The sequence below is a fragment of the Choloepus didactylus genome, chromosome 7 (genome assembly GCF_015220235.1).
Source record: "Choloepus didactylus isolate mChoDid1 chromosome 7, mChoDid1.pri, whole genome shotgun sequence".
NCBI classification, from domain to species: Eukaryota; Metazoa; Chordata; class Mammalia; order Pilosa; family Megalonychidae; genus Choloepus; species Choloepus didactylus.
In genome coordinates, this window is record NC_051313.1 from 81,274,452 (window position 1) to 81,299,763 (window position 25,312).

Below are 25,312 nucleotides of genomic sequence, written 5' to 3' on the forward strand. Positions count from 1 at the left end.
TCCCTGTGCAGTTCTCACTGCCATATCTGCAGCCGCTTTTGTTTTTTTTAAAAAAGAACTAGTCCACCTCCAAATGCCAGCCTATGGTTTCCCCACACTGCAGCATGACTGCTGGATATTCAGCGGCTTACTCACTCATTTCAGAACGCAGACTCCCAGTTTCACCAAGTGCACGGTCCCTGTGGATTTAGCAGACTTTTTCCAGCTCATGCATTACTGGACCTGGTGTTCTAGGTGACTTTCTGGCTTTTATCTAGTATTTTTCACGGAGGTGTTTTTTGCCCATCTCTCCTAGCTGCCATCTTAGGTTCTCCCCCTCTCCTATATGATTTAAAGTCAAATCAAAACCCAATTATAATTCTATATTAATGGGCACTCAATGTATAAACATGTAAATTGTGACAATTAAATTCTAAAATATACATGACAGAGTGGTATAGGAGCAAAATACTGTATACTATTAAAGCTAAGTTGGTATTAACTCAAGAAAGTTTGTCATAAATTTAAAATGTTAACTTAAATCCTAGGTAATCACTAAGAAAATATCTAAAAATATATACTAAAGAAAATGACAGGCAAATCATAATATCACAGTAGGAAAAAATCAATTAAACACAAAAGAAGACAGTAATGGAGTAATTAAAGAACAAATACAAATATGTAAACAAATAAGAAAACAAAGAGCAAAATGGCAGAAGTCCTTCCCTATCATTAATTAATTTAAATGTAAATGGATTAAACTTGGCAATCAAAAGGCTGAGATAGGTAGAATGGATAAAGAAAATATGATACAACTATGTTTTAACTATAAGAGACTCCCTTTAGCTCCAAAGATACAAATAGGTTGAAACTAAAAGTACAAAAAAGATATTCTTTGCAAATAGTAACCAAATAAGACTTTAAGTTCAACATTGTTGTTAACAAAGAAAGACATTCTATGTTTATAAAATGGTCACTACATGAAGAATGTATATCAATATATTGCCTAGCATATGTATGCCTAACAACAGAGTCCAAAACTTATGCAACAAAAATTGACAGAATTGAAGAAAGAAATAGAATGTTCTACAACAATAGTTGGAGACTTCAATACCCAACTTTCCATAGTGGATATAACTAGGTAGAATATCCTCTAGAGAAATACAGGAATTGAACAACACTGTACACCAAGTAGACTTAGCAACACTATACACCAAGTAGACTTAGAGAACACTTCACTGAACAAAAGTATACATAAAATTCTCAAGTGCATATGGAACTTTTGCTAGGCTAGACCTTATGTCAGGCCATAAAACAAGTCTCAAATTAAAACAGTTTGAAATTGTACAAATTTTACAAATCTTCTCTACAATGGAATGAAGATAGAAATCAATACCAGAAGGAAAAGTGGAAAATTCACACAAATGTAGAAATTAAACAGCATACTTTATATAAAACAGTAGGAGAAACCACAGTGACAAAAGAAAATACTTAGAAATGAAAGAAAATGAAAACACAACATACCAAATTTATGGGATGCAGGGAAAGCAGTTCTCAGTAGGAAATTTTTAACTATGAATGCCTACATTAAAAAAGAAAGATCTCAAATCAATAACCTAACTTTACACCTTAAAGCACTAGAAAAAGAAGAGCAAACTAAATCCAAAACTAGCAGGAGAGAAATAATAAAGCATTGAATGGAGTAAATGAAATAAAGCCTAGACAAACTATAGAGAGACACAATGTAACCAAAAGTTAGTTGTTTGAAAAGATCAAAATAAATGACAAACTGTAGCTAAACAGAGAAAAAGAAGACTAAATTAAAATCAGAAATAAAAGTGGGGGCATTACTACTGACCTTACATAAACAAAAAGGATTAGAAGAATTTAATATGAACAATTTTATTCCAACAAAGTAGGTAACTTCAGATGAAATAGAAAAACCATCACAGCTGATACAAGAAGACATAGCAAATTTGAAGTGACTTCTGACAAGATAAGAGAGGGAATGACAAATAAGAAAATCTCCTACTAACATAAAGTCAAGGACCAGATGGCTTCACTGGTGAATTCTTGAAAACATTTAAAGAGCAGTCAACACCAATCTATCTCAAACTCTTTCAAAAAATTGGAGAGTATGTAATACTTCCTAACTCATTCTATGAAGCTATTATTACATTGATACTAAAGCCAGACAAAGACATCACAAGAAAATAATTCTATAGACCAATGTACCTTATGAACATAGATAGAAGAATTCTCAACAAAATACAAGCAACTTGAATTCAGCAACATGATAAAAGTATTATACATCATTACCAAGAGGAATTTATCCCAGGAATGTAAGGGTGGTACAACATATAAAAATGAATCAATATCAGGAACTGCGTGGACTGGACACCACAGAGCAATCTGTCTTTGGGCATACTTCATACAACACTCATGAAAATGTCGAACTGCTGAGATCAGCGAAATCTGTAAGTTTTTGTGGCCAGGGGACCCGCGCCCCTCCCTGCCAGGCTCAGTCCCGTGGGAGGAGGGGCTGTCAGCTCCGGGAAGGAGAAGGGAGAACAGCAGTGGCTGCTCTTATCGGAAACTCATTCTACTGATCCAGACTCCAACCATAGATAGACAGAGACCAGACACCAGAGAATCTGTGAGCAGCCAGCCCAGCAGAGAGGAGACAGGCATAGAAAAAAAAAAACAACACGAAAAACTCCAAAATAAAAGCAGAGGATTTTTAGAGTTCTGGTGAACACAGAAAGGGGAAGGGTGGAGCTCAGGCCCTAAGGTGCATATGCAAATCCCGAAGAAAAGCTGATCTCTCTGCCCTGTGGACCTTTCCTTAATGGCCCTGGTTGCTTTGTCTCTTAGCATTTCAATAACCCATTAGATCTCTGAGGAGGACCCTTTATTTATTTTTTTTTTTTTAATCCTTTTTTCTTTTTCTAAAACAATTACTCTAAGAAGCCCAATACAGAAAGCTTCAAAGACTTTCAATTTGGGTACGTCAAGTCAAGAGCAGAACTAAGAGAGCTCTGAGACAAAAGGCAATAATTCAGTGGCTGAGAAAATTCACTAAACACCACAACTTCCCAAGAAAACGGGGGTGTCCGCTCACAGCCACCATCCTGGTGGACAGGAAACACTCCTGCCCATCGCCAGCCCCATAGCCCAGAGCTGCCCCAGACAACCCAGTGTGACGGAAGGGCTTCAAATAACAGGCATACACCACAAAACTGGGCGTGGACATTAGCCTTCCCTGCAACCTCAGCTGATTGTCCCAGAGTTGGGAAGGTGGAGCAGTGTGAATTAACAAAGCCCCATTCAGCCATCATTTGAGCAGACTGGGAGCCTCCCTACACAGCCCAGCAGCCCAGAACTGCCCTGAGGGGACGGCACTCACCTGTGACATAGCACAGTCATCCCTCAACAGAGGACCCGGGGTGCACAGCCTGGAAGAGGGGCCCACTTGCAAGTCTCAGGAGCCATACGCCAATACCAAGGACTTGTGGGTCAGTGGCAGAGACAAACTGTGGCAGGATTGAACTGAAGGATTAGACTATTGCACCAGCTTTAAAACTCTAGGATCACCAGGGAGATTTGATTGTTAGGGCCACCCCCCCTCCCCGACTGCCCAGAAACACGCCCCACATACAGGGCAGGCAACACCAACTACACACGCAAGCTTGGTACACCAATTGGGCCCCACAAGACTCACTCCCCCACTCACCAAAAAGGCTAAGCAGGGGAGAACTGGCTTGTGGAGAACAGGTGGCTCGTGGACGCCACCTGCTGGTTAGTTAGAGAAAGTGTACTCCACGAAGCTGTAGATCTGATAAATTAGAGATAAGGACTTCAATAGGTCTACAAACCCTAAAAGAACCCTATCAAGTTCAGCAAATGCCACGAGGCCAAAAACAACAGAAAATTATAAAGCATATGAAAAAACCAGACGATATGGATAACCCAAGCCCAAGCACCCAAATCAAAAGACCAGAAGAGACACAGCACCTAGAGCAGCTACTCAAAGAACTAAAGATGAACAATGAGACCATAGTACGGGATATGAAGGAAATCAAGAAGACTCTAGAAGAGCATAAAGAAGACATTGCAAGACTAAATAAAAAAATGGATGATCTTATGGAAATTAAAGAAACTGTTGACCAAATTAAAAAGATTCTGGACACTCATAGTACAAGACTAGAGGAAGTTGAACAACGAATCAGTGACCTGGAAGATGACAGAATGGAAAATGAAAGCATAAAAGAAAGAATGGGGAAAAAAATTGAAAAAATCGAAATGGACCTCAGGGATATGATAGATAATATGAAACGTCCAAATATAAGACTCATTGGTGTCCCAGAAGGGGAAGAAAAGGGTAAAGGTCTAGGAAGAGTATTCAAAGAAATTGTTGGGGAAAACTTCCCAAATCTTCTAAACAACATAAATACACAAATCATAAATGCTCAGCGAACTCCAAATAGAATAAATCCAAATAAACCCACTCCAAGAAATATACTGATCACACTGTCAAACACAGAAGAGAAGGAGCAAGTTCTGAAAGCAGCAAGAGAAAAGCAATTCACCACATACAAAGGAAACAGCATAAGACTAAGTAGTGACTACTCAGCAGCCACCATGGAGGCAAGAAGGCAGTGGCACGATATATTTAAAATTCTGAGTGAGAAAAATTTCCAGCCAAGAATACTTTATCCAGCAAAGCTCTCCTTCAAATTTGAGGGAGAGCTTAAATTTTTCACAGACAAACAAACGCTGAGAGAATTTGCTAACAAGAGACCAGCCCTACTGGAGATACTAAAGGGAGCCCTACAGACAGAGAAATAAAGACAGGACAGAGAGACTTGGAGAAAGGTTCAGTACTAAAGAGATTCGGTATGGGTACAATAAAGGATATTAATAGAGAGAGGGGAAAAATATGGCAAACATAAACCAAAGGATAAGATGGCTGATTCAAGAAATGCCTTCACGGTTATAACGTTGAATGTAAATGGATTAAACTCCCCAATTAAAAGATATAGATTCGCAGAATGGATCAAAAAAAATGAACCATCAATATGTTGCATACAAGAGACTCATCTTAGACATAGGGACACAAAGAAACTGAAAGTGAAAGGATGGAAAAAAATATTTCATGCAAGCTACAGCCAAAAGAAAGCAGGTGTAGCAATATTAATCTCAGATAAAATAGACTTCAAATGCAGGGATGTTTTGAGAGACAAAGAAGGCCACTACATACTAATAAAAGGGGCAATTCAGCAAGAAGAAATAACAATCGTAAATGTCTATGCACCCAATCAAGGTGCCACAAAATACATGAGAGAAACACTGGCAAAACTAAAGGAAGCAATTGATGTTTCCACAATAATTGTGGGAGACTTCAACACATCACTCTCTCCTATAGATAGATCAACCAGACAGAACACCAATAAGGAAATTGAAAACCTAAACAATCTGATAAATGAATTAGATTTAACAGACATCTACAGGACATTACATCCCAAATCACCAGTATACACATACTTTTCTAGTGCTCACGGAACTTTCTCCAGAATAGATCATATGCTGGGACATAAAACAAGCCTCAATAAATTTAAAAAGATTGAAATTATTCAAAGCACATTCTCTGACCACAATGGAATACAATTAGAAGTCAATAACCATCAGAGACTTAGAAACTTCACAAATACCTGGAGGTTAAACAACACACTCCTAAACAATCAGTGGGTTAAACAAGAAATAGCAAGAGAAATTGCTAAATATATAGAGACGAATGAAAATGAGAACACAACATACCAAAACCTATGGGATGCAGCAAAAGCAGTGCTAAGGGGGAAATTTATAGCACTAAACGCATATATCAAAAAGGAAGAAAGAGCCAAAATCAAAGAACTAATGGATCAACTGAAGAAGCTAGAAAATGAACAGCAAACCAATCCTAAACCAAGTACAAGAAAAGAAATAACAAGGATTAAAGCAGAAATAAATGACATAGAGAACAAAAAAACAATAGAGAGGATAAATATCACCAAAAGTTGGTTCTTTCAGAAGATCAACAAGATTGACAAGCCCCTAGCTAGACTGACAAAATCAAAAAGAGAGAAGACCCATATAAACAAAATAATGAATGAAAAAGGTGACATAACTGCAGATCCTGAAGAAATTAAAAAAATTAGAAGAGGATATTATGAACAACTGTATGGCAATAAACTGGACAATGTAGAAGAAATGGACAATTTCCTGGAAACATATGAACAACCTATACTGACCAGAGAAGAAATAGAAGACCTCAACCAACCCATCACAAGCAAAGAGATCCAATCAGTCATCAAAAATCTTCCCACAAATAAATGCCCAGGGCCAGATGGCTTCACAGGGGAATTCTACCAAACTTTCCAGAAAGAACTGACACCAATCTTACTCAAACTCTTTCAAAACATTGAAGAAAATGGAACACTACCTAACTCATTTTATGAAGCTAACATCAATCTAATACCAAAACCAGGCAAAGATGCTACAAAAAAGGAAAACTACCGGCCAATCTCCCTAATGAACGTAGATGCAAAAATCCTCAACAAAATACTTGCAATTCGAATCCAAAGACACATTAAAAAAATCATACACCATGACCAAGTGGGGTTCATTCCAGGCATGCAAGGATGGTTCAACATAAGAAAAACAATCAATGTATTACAACACATTAAAAACTCGAAAGGGAAAAATCGATTGATCATCTCAATAGATGCTGAAAAAGCATTTGACAAAATCCAACATCCCTTTTTGATAAAAACACTTCAAAAGGTAGGAATTGAAGGAAACTTCCTCAACATCATAAAGAGCATATATGAAAAACCCACAGCCAGCATAGTACTCAATGGTGAGAGACTGAAAGCCTTCCCTCTAAGATCAGGAACAAGACAAGGATGCCCGCTGTCACCACTGTTATTCAACATTGTGCTGGAAGTGCTAGCCAGGGCAATCCGGCAAGACAAAGAAATAAAAGGCATCCAAATTGGAAAAGAAGAAGTAAAACTGTCATTGTTTGCAGACGATATGATCTTATATCTAGAAAACCCTGAGAAATCGACGATACAGCTACTAGAGCTAATAAACAAATTTAGCAAAGTAGCGGGATACAAGATTAATGCACATAAGTCAGTAATGTTTCTATATGCTAGAAATGAACAAACTGAAGAGACACTCAAGAAAAAGATACCATTTTCAATAGCAACTAAAAAAATCAAGTACCTAGGAATCAACTTAACCAAAGATGTAAAAGACCTATACAAAGAAAACTACATAACTCTACTAAAAGAAATAGAAGGGGACCTTAAAAGATGGAAAAATATTCCATGTTCATGGATAGGAAGGCTAAATGTCATTAAGATGTCAATTCTACCCAAACTCATCTACAGATTCAATGCAATCCCAATCAAAATTCCAACAACCTACTTTGCAGACTTGGAAAAGCTAGTTATCAAATTTATTTGGAAAGGGAAGATGCCTCGAATTGCTAAAGACACTCTAAAAAAGAAAAACGAAGTGGGAGGACTTACACTCCCTGACTTTGAAGCTTATTATAAAGCCACAGTTGCCAAAACAGCATGGTACTGGCACAAAGATAGACATATAGATCAATGGAATCGAATTGAGAATTCAGAGATAGACCCTCAGATCTATGGCCGACTGATCTTTGATAAGGCCCCCAAAGTCACCGAACTGAGCCATAATGGTCTTTTCAACAAATGGGGCTGGGAGAGTTGGATATCCATATCCAAAAGAATGAAAGAGGACCCCTACCTCACCCCCTACACAAAAATTAACTCAAAATGGACCAAAGATCTCAATATAAAAGAAAGTACCATAAAACTCCTAGAAGATAATGTAGGAAAACATCTTCAAGACCTTGTATTAGGCTGCCACTTCCTAGACTTTACACCCAAAGCATAAGCAACAAAAGAGAAAATAGATAAATGGGAACTCCTCAAGCTTAGAAGTTTCTGAACCTCAAAAGAATTTCTCAAAAAGGTAAAGAGGCAGCCAACTCAATGGGAAAAATTTTTTGGAAACCATGTATCTGACAAAAGACTGATATCTTGCATATACAAAGAAATCCTACAACTCAATGACAATAGTACAGAAAGCCCAATTATAAAATGGGCAAAAGATATGAAAAGACAGTTCTCTGAAGAGGAAATACAAATGGCCAAGAAACACATGAAAAAATGTTCAGCTTCACTAGCTATTAGAGAGATGCAAATTAAAACCACAATGAGATACCATCTAACACCGGTTAGAATGGCTGCCATTAAACAAACAGGAAACTACAAATGCTGGAGGGGATGTGGAGAAATTGGAACTCTTATTCACTGTTGGTGGGACTGTATAATGGTTCAGCCACTCTGGAAGTCAGTCTGGCAGTTCCTTAGAAAACTAGATATAGAGCTACCATTCGATCCGGCGATTGCACTTCTCGGTATATACCTGGAAGATTGGAAAGCAGTGACACGAACAGATATCTGCACGCCAATGTTCATAGCAGCATTATTCACAATTGCCAAGAGATGGAAACAACCCAAATGTCCTTCAACAGATGAGTGGATAAATAAAATGTGGTATATACACACGATGGAATACTACGCGTCAGTAAGAAGGAACGATCTCGTGAAACATATGACAACATGGATGAACCTTGAAGACATAATGCTGAGTGAAATAAGCCAGGCACAAAAAGAGAAATATTATATGCTACCACTAATGTGAACTTTCAAAAATGTAAAACGAATGGTTTATAATGTAGAATGTAGGGGAACTAGCAGTAGAGAGTAATTAAGGAAGGGGGAACAATAATCCAAGAAGAACAGATATGCTTTTTAACGTTCTGGGGATGCCCAGAAATGACTATGGTCTGTGAATTTCTGTTGGATATAGTAGGAACAAGTTCACAGAAAGGTTGCTATATTATTTAACTTTCTTGGGGTAAAGTAGGAACATGTTGGAAGTTAAGCAGTTATCTTAGGTTAGTTGTCTTTTTCTTACTCCCTTGTTATGGTCTCTTTGAAATGTTCTTTTATTGTATGTTTGTTTTCTTTTTAACTTTTTTTTTCATACAGTTGATTTAAAAAAGAAGGGAAAGTTAAAAAAAAAAAAAGAAAGAAAGAAAGAAAAACAAGGAAAAAAAAATGATGTAGTGCCCCCTTGAGGAGCCTGTGGAGAATGCAGGGGTATTCGCCTACCCCACCTCCATGGTTGCTAACATGACCACAGACATAGGGGACTGGTGGTTTGATGGGTTGAGCCCTCTACCATAAGTTTTACCCTTGGGAAGACGGTTGCTGCAAAGGAGAGGCTAGGCCTCCCTATATTTGTGCCTAAGAGTCTCCTCCTGAATGCCTCTTTGTTGCTCAGATGTGGCCCTCTCTCTCTGGCTAAGCCAACTTGAAAGGCGAAATCACTGCCCTCCCCCCTACTTGGGATCAGACACCCAGGGGAGTGAATCTCCCTGGCAACGTGGAATACGACTCCCGGGGAGGAATGTTGACCCGGCATCGTGGGACGGAGAACATCTTCTTGACCAAAAGGGGGATGTGAAAGGAAATGAAATAAGCTTCAGTGGCAGAGAGATTCCAAAACGAGCCGAGAGGTCACTCTGGTGGGCACTCTTACGCACACTTTAGACAACCCTTTTTAGGTTCTAAAGAATTGGGGTAGCTGGTGGTGGATACCTGAAACTATCAAACTACAAACCAGAACCCATGAATCTCGAAGACAGATGTATAAAAATGTAGCTTATGAGGGGTGACAATGGGATTGGGAAAGCCATAAGGACCACACTCCACTTTGTCTAGTTTATGGATGGATGAGTAGAAAAATAGGGGAAGGAAACAAACAGACAAAGGTACCCAGTGTTCTTTTTTACTTCAATTGCTCCTTTTCACTCTAATTATTATTCTTGTTATTTTTGTGTGTGTGCTAATGAAGGTGTCAGTGATTGATTTAGGTGATGAATGTACAACTATGTAATGGTACTGTAAACAATCGAAAGTACGATTTGTTTTGTATGACTGCGTGGTATGTGAATATATCTCAATAAAATGATTAAAAAAAAATGAATCAATATAATATACCACATTAATAGAATAAAGGAAAAACCCCACATGATCAGCTTACTTGATTCTGAAAAAGAATTTGACAAAATCCAGTGCCCTATTAGGAATAGAAGGGAACTTACACAAAATTATGAAAGGCACTTATGAAAAACTAACAACTGACATCACACTTTATGGTGAAAGAGTAAAATGTCCCCCTCTATGATCAGGATCAAGACAAGGATGCCTACATCTTGATTGAAAAGAAGTGAAACAATTTCTACTTGCAGGTGGCATGATCTCATATAAGAAAATCCTAAGGAATTCACAACAAACTATTTTGTCTAATGAAAAAGTGCATCAAAATTTCAGGATAAAATATTACCCAAAATCAGTTTAATTTCTATCTACTAGCAATGAAGAATCAAAAAAAAGGAAATGAAAAACAATTCCTTTTACAAAGGTATCAAAAAGAATAAAATACTTAGGAATAAATTTAGCAAAGAAACACAAGACATCTACACTGGGAAGTGCAAAATAATGCTGAAATATTAAAGAAGAAAGAAATAAATAGAAAGACATCTCATGTTCATGGATTAAAAAATTGAATACTGTTAAGATTGTAGCTCTCCCCAAAGTGATCTATAGGTTCAGTGCAACCCCTATCAAAATCTTAGTGGCATTTTTTGCAGGAATGGAAAAGCTAACCCTAAATTTCATATGGAATTGCAAAGGATCTCCAGATAGCCAAAACAATCTTTAAAAAGAACATAGTTGGGTAATTCACACTTCCTGATTTCAAAAGATACTACAAAGCTACAGTAATAGAAAGAATGTGGTACTGGCATAAATATAGACATATAGATCAATGGAACCAAATTGAGAATTCAGATATAAACCAATAATCTATGGTCAATTGATTTTACATAAGTGTGCCAAGACCATTCAGTGGGGGAAGACTAGTGTTCAATAAATGATGTTTGGATAACGGAATATGTACATGCAAGAGAATGAAGTTGGACCCCTATCTCACGTCATATACAAAACTAACTCAAAATGGTTCAAAGCTCTCTATACAAGAGCCAAATCCATAAAACTCTTAGAAGAAAACAGGGGTAAATCTTCATGGCCTTGTATGTGACAACGTTTTCTTAAATATGACATCAAAAGCACAAGCAACCTAAAAAATAAATTGGACTTCATCAAAATTAAAATATTTCATGCATCAAAGGACACTATCAAAAGAGTAGGAAGAAAACCCACAGATAAGAAGAATATTTGCAAATAATATATCTGATAAGAGTCTAGTATCTAGAATACATAACAAACTCTTATAATTCAACAACAAAAAGTCAAACAGCCCAATTAAAAAATGGGTCAGGGATTTGAATAGACATGTTTTCAAAGAAGATATATACCAATTTGGAACTGTTATGTACCCCAGGAAAGACTATGTTCTTTAATGCAATTTTGTGGGGGCAGGCTTATTATGGGTGGGATATTTTGATTAGGTTGTTATCATGGAGATGAGACCCACACAACCATGGGTGAGACCTTTGACTGAATATTTCCATGGAAATGTGACCTTGGTCATTCAGGGTAGGTCTTAATTAGATCACTGGAGTCCTTAGGAGAGCTGAGAGCCCACACAGACTCAGACACTTGGAGACATGGGGAGATGCAAATAGATGGGCGTCTGGGGATGTTAAGCTAAGAGATGAAGCCCAGAGTTTGCCCTGGAGAAACTAAGAGAGGACCCCCAGATGCTTAGAGAGAAACACCCTGGGAGAACAAGCAAGGATGCACAGAGGCTGAGAGAGAGAAGCTAAGAGAGACAAAAGCCCAGAGACATTTAGGAGAAAGCCATTTTGAAACCAGAACCCTGGAGCAAAGTAGACACCAGCCACGTGACTTCACAGCTGACAGGTGTTCCAGATGCCATCAGCCTTACTTCAGTGAAGGTATCCTCTTGCTGATGCCTTAGTTTGGACACTTTTACAGCCTTAGAATTGTAAATTTGTAAGCTAATAAATCCCCTTTATAAAAGCCAATCCATATCTGGTATTTTGAATAACGGCAACTTTAGCAAACAAGAACAGTACCAAAAGCACATAAGAAGATGCTCACATCATTACGCATTAGAGGAATGCAAATCAAAACTTCAGTGACACCATGCACACCCACCAAGATGGCTATAATTAAAAAAAATAGAAACTATCAAGTGTTGATAAGGTTGTAGAGAAATTGGAACTTCATTCATTGCTGGTAAAAATGTAAAATTGGTGCAACTGCTGTGGAAGATAGTTTGGCAGTTCCTGAAAAAGTTAAGCATAAAATTACCATATGACCCAGCAATTCTACTCCTAGGTATATACTTGAAAAAATTGAAAAGATTTTTTATTCAAACAAAAAATCGTACATAGCAAAATTCAAAACTGCCAACGAAAGACGGAGACAACCTAAATGTCTACCAGCTGAGGAATAGATAGACAAAATATGGCATAGCCATAAAATGAAATATTATTTAGCCATAAAAAGAATGAATTACTGATACATGTTACAACATGAACCTGGAAAACATTATGCTGAGTGAAAAATGCCAGACACAAATATATTGCATGATTCCATTTACCATTATGCTGAGTGAAAAATGCCAGACACAAATATATTGCATGATTCCATTTACATGAAATATCCAGAAAAAGCAAATTCATAAGAGAGAATGCAGATGGTGGTAGCCAGGGGTTGAGGGGAGTGGGGAATAGACAGTGACTGATTCATGGGTATGGAGTTTCCCTTTGGGATGATGAAAGTATTCAGGAATTAGATAACAGTAATGGTTGCACAAAATTGTGAACGTACTAAATGCCACTGAATTCTACACTTTAAAATGGTTAAAGTGGTAAGAATTATGGTATGTGTATTTTACCACAAAAAAGTATATGGCAGGATTTAGAAAAATCACATATCTTTCTATCAACTCTAAAATTCTGTGATTGAACCTATCACTCTAATTTCATTTCACTGATGTCATAGATGACAATCCTTTGAGTATCAGAAACTTGTTTATTGCTCCCAATACTTAGCAACATTTATAAATCTATGTGTGAAAGAATTCTAGAATTAAAAGGTTTAGAAACATCAATCTATATAAACTAGAATCTTTCTATATAAGGGTATGTGATTGATATATATATATATATATATATATTTCTTGATGGTGGAAAGGATAATGATGATGACTCATGTTGAGAGGAACAATCTTGAAGAGATTTCAGAAAAAAGCCACTAACGTATTAATGGATAAGAAAATTGGATTTTTTAAAGCAGATGAAAATAATAGGGATCATGTTGCCTAGTGGAGAATAAATTGAAAACTGTATAAATCATAACAACTTGAGGAAATAAAACAACTTTCTAGTATTTTGTGAATAGAGAAAATTCTGGATTTTGTATTAAGCTACTTCAACAACATGGAAGGCCAGGTAAAGCTGGTGTGATGATGTTGCCATAGGAACCTCCGTGAGAGGGGCAGATAGCTTAAGAGTCTTTCCAATCACTTAAAGTTACAATGATTTTGATTGCTTGTTGGCCAAAGATAGAAAAGGGAATTATTTTCACTTTTTCCTGGATATTTATGAATACTTTTTGCATTTCTCTTCAGGTGGGTCATAAGAAGGCATAACTAAGATGAAATAGACATAGGGTAGGGCAGATGGGATCAATGCTAGGTGTGAAAAAAGCTCCTTTAGAGTCAGAGATGATAAATAGTACAGTCACATTTTTTAAAGTGTAGCTTTCTTTGGAAACCTTTAAATAGAATACATTCTCATCTATAAAATATGATTTCATTTCCATATTGTCTGAGAGGAATAGAATGGATTTGGTGACCACTCAATTATTCTTTCAGATAACGAAAGTAGTAGGATGATGATTTTCTGATCATAACTCTATCTCTGAATTCATAAGTTCTTAGAAACAGAAGGGTTCTTAATCCTTTCACAGTTGTACTTAATTTTATCCATTTTCGTAAAGAGGTAATATAAATAAAATAGTTCCAAGAAAGTCAGACGCGTAAGTATAAGAGACAAACACATCTTATCACTTCAGATAGGAACATAAAAACCAGCATCAGCCTGAGAGATTATGGAAATGTATCTTCTATAGTGATAAATTTTGAGGAATTTCTGCTATATATAGTGTACAAGACACTAGATCTAAGAAAGTACCCAAATTCCTTTTCTACTTAAGCACAGTAAATTGTTTTCCCACAAGACTGTCAACATTTGGATTAAATGTAAATGTGAATAGAATGAATTTAAATGAAGAACTCAACTCAAAGGTAACATTTACTTAATGTTAGAATAAAGAGCTTCTGTTTCTGGCAACACTGTATTTTAGATATGAAAAACTCTTCAGCTACCAAACACTTAAAATATTGGATAAGATATATCTTTCTAAATATCCAGTTGAGCTTTACAAAGTATAAGGAAAAAATTCAAAAGCCAACCATTTTGGTAAAGCAGAAGTCTAGTAAGGTAAGCAATCATTGAAGCCACAGATACTTTGAACACCTTTCAATCGTTGATGACCTAGAAATGAGCCCCACAAATGGTGTTGGTGACTGGGGGGACTGAATGCAGGAGACCATGCTTAGGGCCATTGTGCTGGTTTGGGTGTATTATGTCCCCCCAAACACCATTATCACTGAAGCAGTCTTGTGTGGGTAGGAAATGTATTGGTGTTGATTGGGTTGGAGACTTCTGATTGGATATTTCTTTGGAGATGTGACCCACCCAACTGTAGGTGATAATTCTGACTGGATAATTTCCATGGAGGTGTGGCCCCGTCCATTCAGCATTGGCCTTGATTAGTTTACTGTAGCACTATGTAAGCTCAGACAGAAGGAGCGAGCTTGCCAAGAGGGACACTTTGAAGAAAGCACAGGAGTGAGAGAGGAGATTTATCTTATAGAGTCATTTTGGAGATGGCCTTTGAAAGCAGACTTTTGCTCCAGAGAAGCTAAGAGAGGACAAATGCCCCAAGAGCAACTAAGAGTGACATTTTTGAAGAGCTGAAGCCTAGAGAGGAAAATCCTGGGAGAAAGCCATTTTGAAACCAGAACTCCTGGAGCAGATGCCAACCACATGCCTTCCCAGCTATCAGAGGTTTTCAGGATGCCATTGGCCATCCTCCAGTGAAGGTACCCAATTGTTGGTGTGTTACCTTGGACACTTTATGGCCTTAAGACTGTAACTGTGTAACCAAATAACCCCCCTTTTATAAAAGCCAATCCATTTCTGGTGTTTTGCATTCTGGCAGCATTAGCAAACTAGAACAGCCATACAAAAAAGGAACTTGGATTACATGTCCCATTTTAAAGTCAGGACAATTGAAGAGCAACATCCATGATTAAAGGGTGAACTACATAAAGAAAATTCTACCCACAGATTTGACTCTAAATGGAGAAGGGGCGGGGGAAGACTCCCAGTGTGGGTCTGAGGCCAGAATTCTCCCTATTAAGTTCTTTAAAAAAACGTTAAGAATTTAAAGTGACCTTTAGTTGGAGGATCCCTTTCAATGTCTAACAAAAACAAACAAAAAACTGAAAACAATACAAAGCAAACCAAACGTTTCCCAGAAAGAACATCATATGCAGACCGAAAAGTATAAAAGATACAGCAACAAATATGAGCCCATAATAAAAAAGATACTTTCAAAATAAAAAAGTCAACATAAGAGAAGGAAGAAATTATTGAACTTTAATATTCAAGAATTAGAATGATCAGGTGCAAAATAAAAAATAAGTTTGATATGTTTACAGAAATAAAAGAGAAAAAGGTCATTAAGAGATCATCAAAAATGAATGGTTGCGGTACTGCTTCTGGTAATGATGGGTTAGCTTGATATGAGCAACTCTAATGAAGATCAAAATTATAACAGAATATTTGTTAAAAAAGCAACTCTTTGAAGACATGGGAGTAGGGTAAAAGTGGGCAGAAAATTGAGAAGAATCATGTTTATGAAAAGAGAACTGGAGGTATTTTATTTTTCTTGTCTGCGGTGCCTGGCAGCTAGAACACAAGCAGAAAACCACTGTCTTACTGGATAGAGGAGTCAAAGGATAGAATCTGGTACTGCCAAAATGACTGCAAAGTTAGGGGAATGTCCTGAAAAGTAGGGATTTACAGATGGGGAGTCCCAAAATCAATGAATAGACTCAATCCAAATCTTTGGCTGAACCATGAATTATGCAACCATGAAAGAGAGTCCAAGGATCCCAGAAAAAGGAAAAACTGGAAGACTGAAAGTACTGAGCTGAGATTTTAGCTGCTGCCAACTGCAAGAAAAGCAGAGCTTGTAGTTTGAGTCTAGCTGAATGAACTCACTGCTAAAACAAAAATCAACACTCATTAGCTTTATGCACACACACACACAAAACACAAAATTCAGTTTTTACAAGGGATTATGCACAAATTTCAGTATAAAATTAGAAATAGGAAAATGTGGCCCATAGTTATTGGAGAAAACAATCAATAAAATAGACTCCAATATGACCCAGATGTTAGAATTCATAGAAAAGGACTTTAAAGAAGTTATAATAAACATATTCGAGGACTAAAAGGAAAATAAATTCAAAATGAATGAGCAGCTACAGAATCTTAACAGAGAAATGGAAAAAACAACAGTAAAAACCAAATGGAAAGTCTGGTAATAAAAAGTAATGTACCTGAAATAAAAAAAAAAAAATCACTTGATGGGTTTAATAACAAATTGGAAAGAGCAGAAGAAATGGTTAGTAAACTCGAAGTTAGAATAGTAGAAATGATAAAATCTGAAAAATAGAGAGGAAATGATAGGATAAAAAAAAAGCCTCCATCTTAATGTATGCAGAATTAGAATCCTAAAAGAAGGGGGAATTTTTTTTTTTTTAAAGCAGAAAAAAAATTGAAAATGTAATGGATAAAGTGTTACATCTTTGGTGAATATACAGCACAATGTGTGTTTATGGGCTGCTAGTGGGCCTGTAAATTGGTATAATTATTGTAATAAACAATTTGGCATTACCTAGTAAATTTGAGGACATAATCTGTTATCCGGTGATTCTACCCCCAGATAAACACCCTGGAGAAGATTTTGTTGTAATTAGAGAAGCTGTGGGTTTATGGAGCAATCATGCATAAAATACAGCTTTCCCATATAACACCCTATTACTAACACTGTGCTTTGGTGTGGAAAATGTTACAGTTGATGACAGCACATTTTAATAATTGTACTGTTAACTATAGCCCATGGTTTAAGGGTCACTGTTTGTGTAACATAGTTCCATGGATTTGTTTTTAGTATTTATTCTAATACCATTTATAAAACCTAAGATTTACCTATTCAACCACATTCAGATATGTATTTCAGTGCTGTTAATTACATTCACAATGCTGTGCTGCCATTACCCACCATCCATTACCATAACTTTACAATCAACCCAAATAGAAACTCCATACAATGCAAGCATAAATTCCCCCTTCTCTAACCCAAACCCAGCCTCTGGTGACCTATATTCTACATTCTGACTCAATGAATGACTTATTCTAATTATTTCCTATTGGTGTGATCATACCATATTTGTCCTTTAGTATCTGGCTTTTTCACTCAACATGATGTTATCAAGGTTCATCCATGTTGTCACATGTATCATAACTTCACTCCTGAATAATATTCCATTGCATGAAAATAAATTTTGCTTATCCATTTATCTGTTAATGTACAGTTGGCTTCCTTCCATCTTTTAACAACTGTGAATAATGCCACCATGAACATTGGTGTGCCAATATCCATTTAAGTCCCTGCATTCAATTCTTTTGGGTATATATCTAGTAGTGGGATTGCCAGGTCATATGGTAGTTCTGTACTTAGCTTTCTGAGGAACTGCCAAACTCTTCCACAGCAGTTCACCATTTTTAAATTGTCACCAGCAATGAATTGAGTGTTCCTGTTTCTCCATATCCTCTCCAACACTTGTAATTTTCCATTATTTTAATAGTAGCTATTCTATGGGTGTAAAATGCTATCATATTATGGGTTTGATTTTTATTTCCCTAATACCTAATAGCTAATGGGCATCTTTTCATGTGCTTTTTAGCCATTTGTATTTTTTCTTTAGAAAAGTTGCTATTCAAGTCTTTTTTCCATTTCTTAAAATATATTTTTATTGAACTTGTTCACATACCATACAACTATCCAAAGATCCAAAGTGTACAATCAATTCCCCATGGTACCATCATACAGCTGTGCATCCATCAATACAATTAATTTTTTTCCAATTTTCAGAACATTTTCATTACTCCAGAAAAGAAATAAAGACAAAAAAAGGAAACTCAGATCTTCCCATACCCCTAACCATGCCCTCCTCCATTGATTCATAGTTTTGGTATAGTACATTTGTTACTGTTGATGAAAGAATGTTAAAATACTACTAACTATAGTATATAGTCTGCAATAGGTATATATTTTTTCCCTATATGCCTCTCTATTAACTTCTAGTTATAGAGTCATACATTTGTTCTAGTTCATGAGAGAGATTTCTAATATTTGTCTAGTTAATCATGGACATTGTCCACCACAAGATTCACTGTTTTATACATTCCCATCTTTAAACCTCCAACTTTCCTTCCAGTGACACACATGACTATGAGCTTACTCTTTCCACCACCTTCACACACCTTTCAGCACTGTTAGTTATTCTCACAACATGCTACCATCACCCCTGTCCATTTCCAAACATTGAAGTTCACCCTAGTTGAACATTCTGCTCATAATAAGCAACTGCTCCTCATTCTTTAGCCTCGTTCTATATCCTGGTAACCTATATTTCATGTCTATGAATTTACATATTATAAATAGTTCATATCACTAAGACCCTGAAATATTTGTCCCTATGTGTCTGTCTTATTTCACTCAATATGGTGCCCTCAAGCTTTCTTCATCAACCCATTTTTTTTAAAGATAGTTTTGTTCACGCACCACACATTCCATCCTAAATAAACAATAAATGGCTCCCTGTATAGTCACGTATTTATGTATTCAGCACCATCACCTGTATTTATATAATGACATCTCCATTTCTGCCACAAAGAAGGAGGAAGAGTCAAAGAAGGCAGAGAGACAAAAGAAAAAGAAAAAAGAGAGAAACAAAACAAAACAAAACAAAATATGACAGCTAGGAAGCAACAAAAGGAAAGATAGCATTAAATTAAAGTAGAATTAAGAGTCAGACAGCATCACCAATGACAAGAGTCCCATACCCTTCCCCTATGCCCTCCCCGCATATGCATTTATCTTTGGTATATTGCCTTTGTTACATTAAAGGAACATAACACAATGTTTCAGCTAATTATAGTCTCTAGCTTGCATTGATTGTAGTTCCCCCCAATCCCACCTTATTTTTAACACTTTGCAATGTTGACATTCATTTGTTCTACCTCATGTTAAAACATATTTGTACCTTTTATTATAATCGTTGAGCACCCTAGATTTCCCTGAGTTACACAGTCCCAGTCTTTATCTTTCCTCTTTCATTTTGGTGTCTCACATGGTCCTAACCTTCCTCTTTCAACCATGTTCACAGTCATCTTTGTTCAGTGTACTTACATTGCTGTGCTACTATCTCCCCAAATTGTGTTCCAAACCTCTCACTCCTGTCTTTTCCTTTCTGTTTATAGTGCTCTCTTTAGGGTTTCCTGTAGAGCAGGTATCTTGTTCACAAACTCTGTCATTGTCTGTTTGTCAGAGAATATTTTAAGCTCTCCCTCACATTTGAAGGACAGTTTTGCTGGATATAGGATTCTTGGTTAGTGGTTTTTCTCTTTCAGTATCTTAAATATATCACACCACTTCCTTCTTGCCTCCATAGTTTCTATTGAGAAATCCACACATAGTCTTATCAAGCTTCCTTTGTATGTGATGGATCGCTTTTCTCTTGCTGATTTCAGGATTCTCTCTTTATCTTTGATATTTGATAATCTGATTATTAAGTGTTTTGGTGTAGGCCTATTCAGCTCTATTCTGTTTGGGGTACACTGCACTTCTTGAATCCATAATTTTATGTCTTTCATAAGAGATGGGAAATTTTCATTGATTATTTCCTTTATTATTACTTCTGCCCCCTTTCCCTTCTTTTTTCCTTCTGGGACACCAATGATATGTAAATTCTTGCTTTTCATTTTGTCCTTAAGTGCCCGGAGATGTTGCTTATATTTTTCCATTCTTTTCTCTATCTGTTCTTTTGTGTGTAGGCTTTCAGGTGCCTTGTTCTCCATTTCCTGAGTGTTTTCTTCTGCCTCTCAAGATCTGCTTTTGTGTTTCCATTGTGTCTTTCATCTTTTGTGTTGTGCCTTTCATTTCCATAGATTCTGCCAGTTGGTTTTTTGAACTTTTGATTTCTACCTTATGTATGCTCAGTGTTCTCATTATATGGTTCATCTCTTTTGCCATATCTTCCCTAAACTTTTTGAATTGATTTAGCATTAGTTGTTTCAATTCCTGTATCTCAGTTGAAGTGTAAGTTTGTTCCTTTGACTGGGCCATAACTTCATTTTTCTTAGTGTAGGTTGTAGTTTTCTTTTGTCTAGGCATGGTTTCCTTGGTTACCCCAATCAGGTTTTCCCAGACCAGAATGGGCTCAGGTCTTGGAAGGAGGCAATAGTATCCAGTTTCCCTGAGAGTGTCTTAGATTGATACACCCGGTGAGGCCTCAAGTCACTGTGCTTTTTTGGCCCAGCAGGTGGCACCTGTCAGCCTGTAGCTCCAGACTGGTGTAAGGAGGTGTGGCCTGTGGCTGTTTTCCCCCAGGCTCTGGGGTCTGGTGCTGAATGAAAGGCAGGTTGTAGAGCTTGGCACCAACTCCTTCCTCTTAGGAAGATGCACCCCCTGGGGAGTTATCATTTGCATTTGAATAGGCTCTCTGACTGCTATCTCCATCCTTCTCTGGGTCAAAGCACTGGAAACTGAAAATGGCTGAGGATTTCTCCACCGAGCCAAAAAAGGGACATAAAGCCACCCTTCAGAACCAGTCTGCGGCCACCCTCAGTTTCACCTGTCAGCCAGAGATAGCACCTGGTCCTTTGGGCCCCCCTCCCTCCCGGAGAGGTCCTCCAGCTCTCCAAGGCTAATCATCACCAAAAGCTTCTGCTTGTTGGGGATTCATAGCTTGTATTGAGCAGTCCACATTTGTTAATTAAAATGTCAGTTGGAGCTGAGCTGAGCTATAGTTACTCACCTGGAGAGTGCTGCTCTCTATCACAGTGAGGCTTTGCAGTTTGGGCTGTGGGGGAGGGGCTCCCAGCTCAGGTCCACAGGTTTTCCTTACACATTTTATGCTGTGATCTTGGGCATTCCTCCCAATTCACACTGATGTATGATGAGTGGACAGTCACGTTTGTTCCCCGCAGTTATTACAGATTATTTATTAGTTGTTCCTGGTTGTTTATTAGTTGTTCCAGGGGGACTAACTAGTTTCCACTCCTCTCTATGCTGCCGTCTTCTTCCTGTCTCATGCTGTTTTGACCACTGTAGCTTTGTAATAGGCTTTAAAGTTAGGAAATGTGAGTCCTCCAACTCTTGTTCTTCTTTTTCAAGATAGTTTTGGCTATTTGGAGTCCCTTAACCTTTCAAATAAATTTGATGACTTGCTTTTCCATTTCTGCAAAGTACGATGTTGGAATTTTGATTGGGATTGTATTGAATCTGTAAATTATTTGAGGTTGAACTGACATCTTAATATTTAGTCTTCCAATCCATGAGTATGGAATGTTCTTCCATTTATTTGTGTCTTTGATTTCATTTAGGAAAACTTGTCTTTTTCTGTGTATAGTCTTTTACATCCTTGGTTACATTTATTCCTAGATATCTCATTCTTTAGTTGCTATTGTAAATGGCATTTTTTTCTTGATTCCTCTGGAGATTGCTCACAAAACATATATAGAAACAGAACTGACTTTTGTTTGTCAATCTTGTACCCTGCCACTTTGCTGAATTCATTTATTATCTCTAGTAGCTCTCTTGTAGATTTTTCAGGATGTTCTATATATAGAATCATGTTATCTGCAAATAGTAAAAGTTTTATTTCTTCCTTCCCAATTTAGATGTCTTTTATTTCTTTCTTGTTCCTAATTTCTCTGGCTAGAATGTGCAGTACAACCTTGAATAACAGTGGTGACAGTGGGCATCCTTGTCTTGTTACAGATCTTAGTGGGAAAGCTTTAAGTCTTTCAACATTGAGTAGGATGTTAACTGTGGGTTTTTAAATATGACCTTTATTTTGTTGATGATGTTTCCTTGTGTTCCTGTTTTCTAAGTGTTTTTATCAAGAAAGGATGCTGGATTTTGTCCAATGCCTTTTCTGGGTTAATTGAGATATCATGTGTTTTTCCCTTCCTTTTGTTAATGTGGTGTATTACATTAACTTATTATCTTATGTGGAACCACCCTTACATACCTGGGATTAATCCCACTTGATCATGGTATATAATTCTTTTAATATGTTGCTGGAATCAATTTGCTAGTATTTTGTTGAGGATTTTTGCATCTATATTCATAATGGTAGTTGGTCTATAATTTTCTTTTCTTATGGTATCTTTATCTGGCTTTGATATTAGATGATGTTGAATGTGTAGATTGAGCTAGGAAGTGTTCCCTCCTTTTCAACAGTTTGGAAAAAAGTTTGAGCAGGATTGATGTTAGTTCTTTGAATATGCTTGTTAAAATTCACCAGTGAAGCCATCTAATCCTGGGCTTATTTTTGTTGGAGGTTTGTGATTACTGATTCAATCTCTTTAGTTGTCATTTATCTGTGAGATCTTCTATTTCTTCTTGAGTCACATGGGTAGTTTGCGTGTTTCTGTGAATTTGTGCATTTCATCTAAGTTATCTAACTTGTTGAAGTACAATTGTTCATAGCATCCTCATAAACCTTTTCATGTCCATAAGGTCAGAGGTAATGTCTCCCCTTTCATTTCTAATTTTAGTTTTCATCCTCTCTTTTGCTTTACCAGTCTACCTAGAGGTTTTTCTATTTTGTGGATCTTTACAAAGAACCAATTTTTGGTTTTGTTGATTCTCTCTATTGTTTTTGTGTTCTCTATTTCATTTATCTTTGATCTAATATTTATAATTTACTTTCTTCTACTCCATTTGTGTTTAGTTTCTTCTTTTTTTCCTCATTTCTCCAGGTATGAGGTTAGGTCTCTGATTTGAGATCTTCTTCTTTTTTAATGTAAGCATTTAGAACTACAAATTTCCTTGTGAGCACCACCTTTTCTGCATTCCATAAGATTTTTTATGTAGTATTCTGATTTACTAAATTTACCTTATAATTTCTATGACCTACTGGTTGCTTAAGTGTGTTTTGCTTAATTTCTGCATATTTGTGGATATTTCAAGTCTCCCTCTGTCATTGATATCTAGCTTCATTCCATTGTGGCCAGGGAAGAAATTTTTGTATGTTTTCAATATTTATAAATTTATTGAGACTTGTATTTTGACCTATCACATGGCCTACCCTAGAGAATGAACCTTCTGCACTTGAAAAGAATGTGCATTCTGTTTTTGTTGGATGACATGTCATTTGAGTCTAGTTGGTTTATAGTATTGCTCAAGTCCTCTATTTCTTTATTGATCTTCTACCTACCTATCCATTATTTAAATGTGGTATTGAATTCTCTTACTATTAAATCAGAACACTCTATTTCTCCCTTCATATCTATCTATATTTGCTTCAAAAATTTGGGCTCTGCTGTTGGATGCATAATATGTTTATAATTGTTTTAACTTTGTGCTGAATTGATCCTTTTTATTAATCTATAGTTTCCGTCTATGTCTCTTTTAACAGTTTTTAATTTAAACTCTGTTTTGCCTGATATTAATTAAGCCACACCTGCTCTCTTTTGGTTAGGATTTGCATGAAATACTTTTATCCAAACTTTCACTTTCAGCCTACTTGCATATTTGGATTTAAGGTGAGTCTCTTGTAAACAGCACATAGTTGTGTCATGCTTTTTATCCATTTTGTCAATCTCTGCCTTTTGACTGTGGAATTTAACCCATTTACATTTGAAGTATCAAGTGATAACGTAGGGCCAGATTTTGTTTCTGTAAGTCTTATACTTTTTGTCCCTCTATTCTTCCTTTGCTGCTTATTTTTGTATTTAGTTGATCTTTTGTAATAAACCATTTAGAATCCCTTCTCATTAACATTCTGTACATGTTTTTCAGATATTTTCCTATGTGGTTACCATGGAACTTAAATGTAGCATACTAACATTACAAATCTTGTTTGATTTGTTACCAACTTCAATATCATACACTTACACTTTTACTATACCCCTCCATCCACCCACATATTTGTTGCACTTACTACAAATAATCTTTATTCATTTTATGTACAAAACCATAGATTTATCATTACTTGTTTTTGCATTTTGGAACACAAAAAGTGGAGTTATATACCCAAAAATACAGCACAATAGTACTAGCACTTATAATTAACCATGTAGTTACCTTTACTGGACGTCATTATTTCTTTATGTTGCTTCAAACCACTGTCAAGTGTCGTTTCCTTTCAGTCCCTTTAGCATTGCTTGTAGGGCTGGTCTAGTGCTAATGAACTTCTCATCTTTTATCAGGGAATTCTTAATCTTGCCCTCATTTTTGAAAGGCAATTTTGCTGGATATAGGAGTCTTCTTTGGAAAATTTCTCCTTTCAGCACTTCAAATATGTCATCCCATTACCTTCTTGCTTCCATAGTTTCTGATGAGATTTTGGAAGTTAATCTTATTGGGTCTCCCTTGAACATAACATGTTACTTTTCTCTTACAGCTTTCAGAACTCTCTCCTTGTCTTTGTCATTTGACAGTTTGACTTCTACATTTCTCGCCATAGTTCTCCTTGAATTTTTCCTATTTGGGGTTCATTGGGCTTCTTGAATGTGTATAATCATGTCTTTTGTTTAATTTGTTTGTTTTTTTTCCATTGTTCAATTGAATATTTTTTCTACCCCTTTCTTTCTTTCTCCTCCTTCTGGGACCCACAATGAAATATTGGTACATTTGACAGTATTTCACAAATCTCTCAGGCTCTGTTCACTTTTCTTCAACTTTTTCTTTCTGCTCCTTAGGCTGAATGATTTCAATGGCCTTATCTTAAAGTTAACTGATTCTTCCTTCTGTCT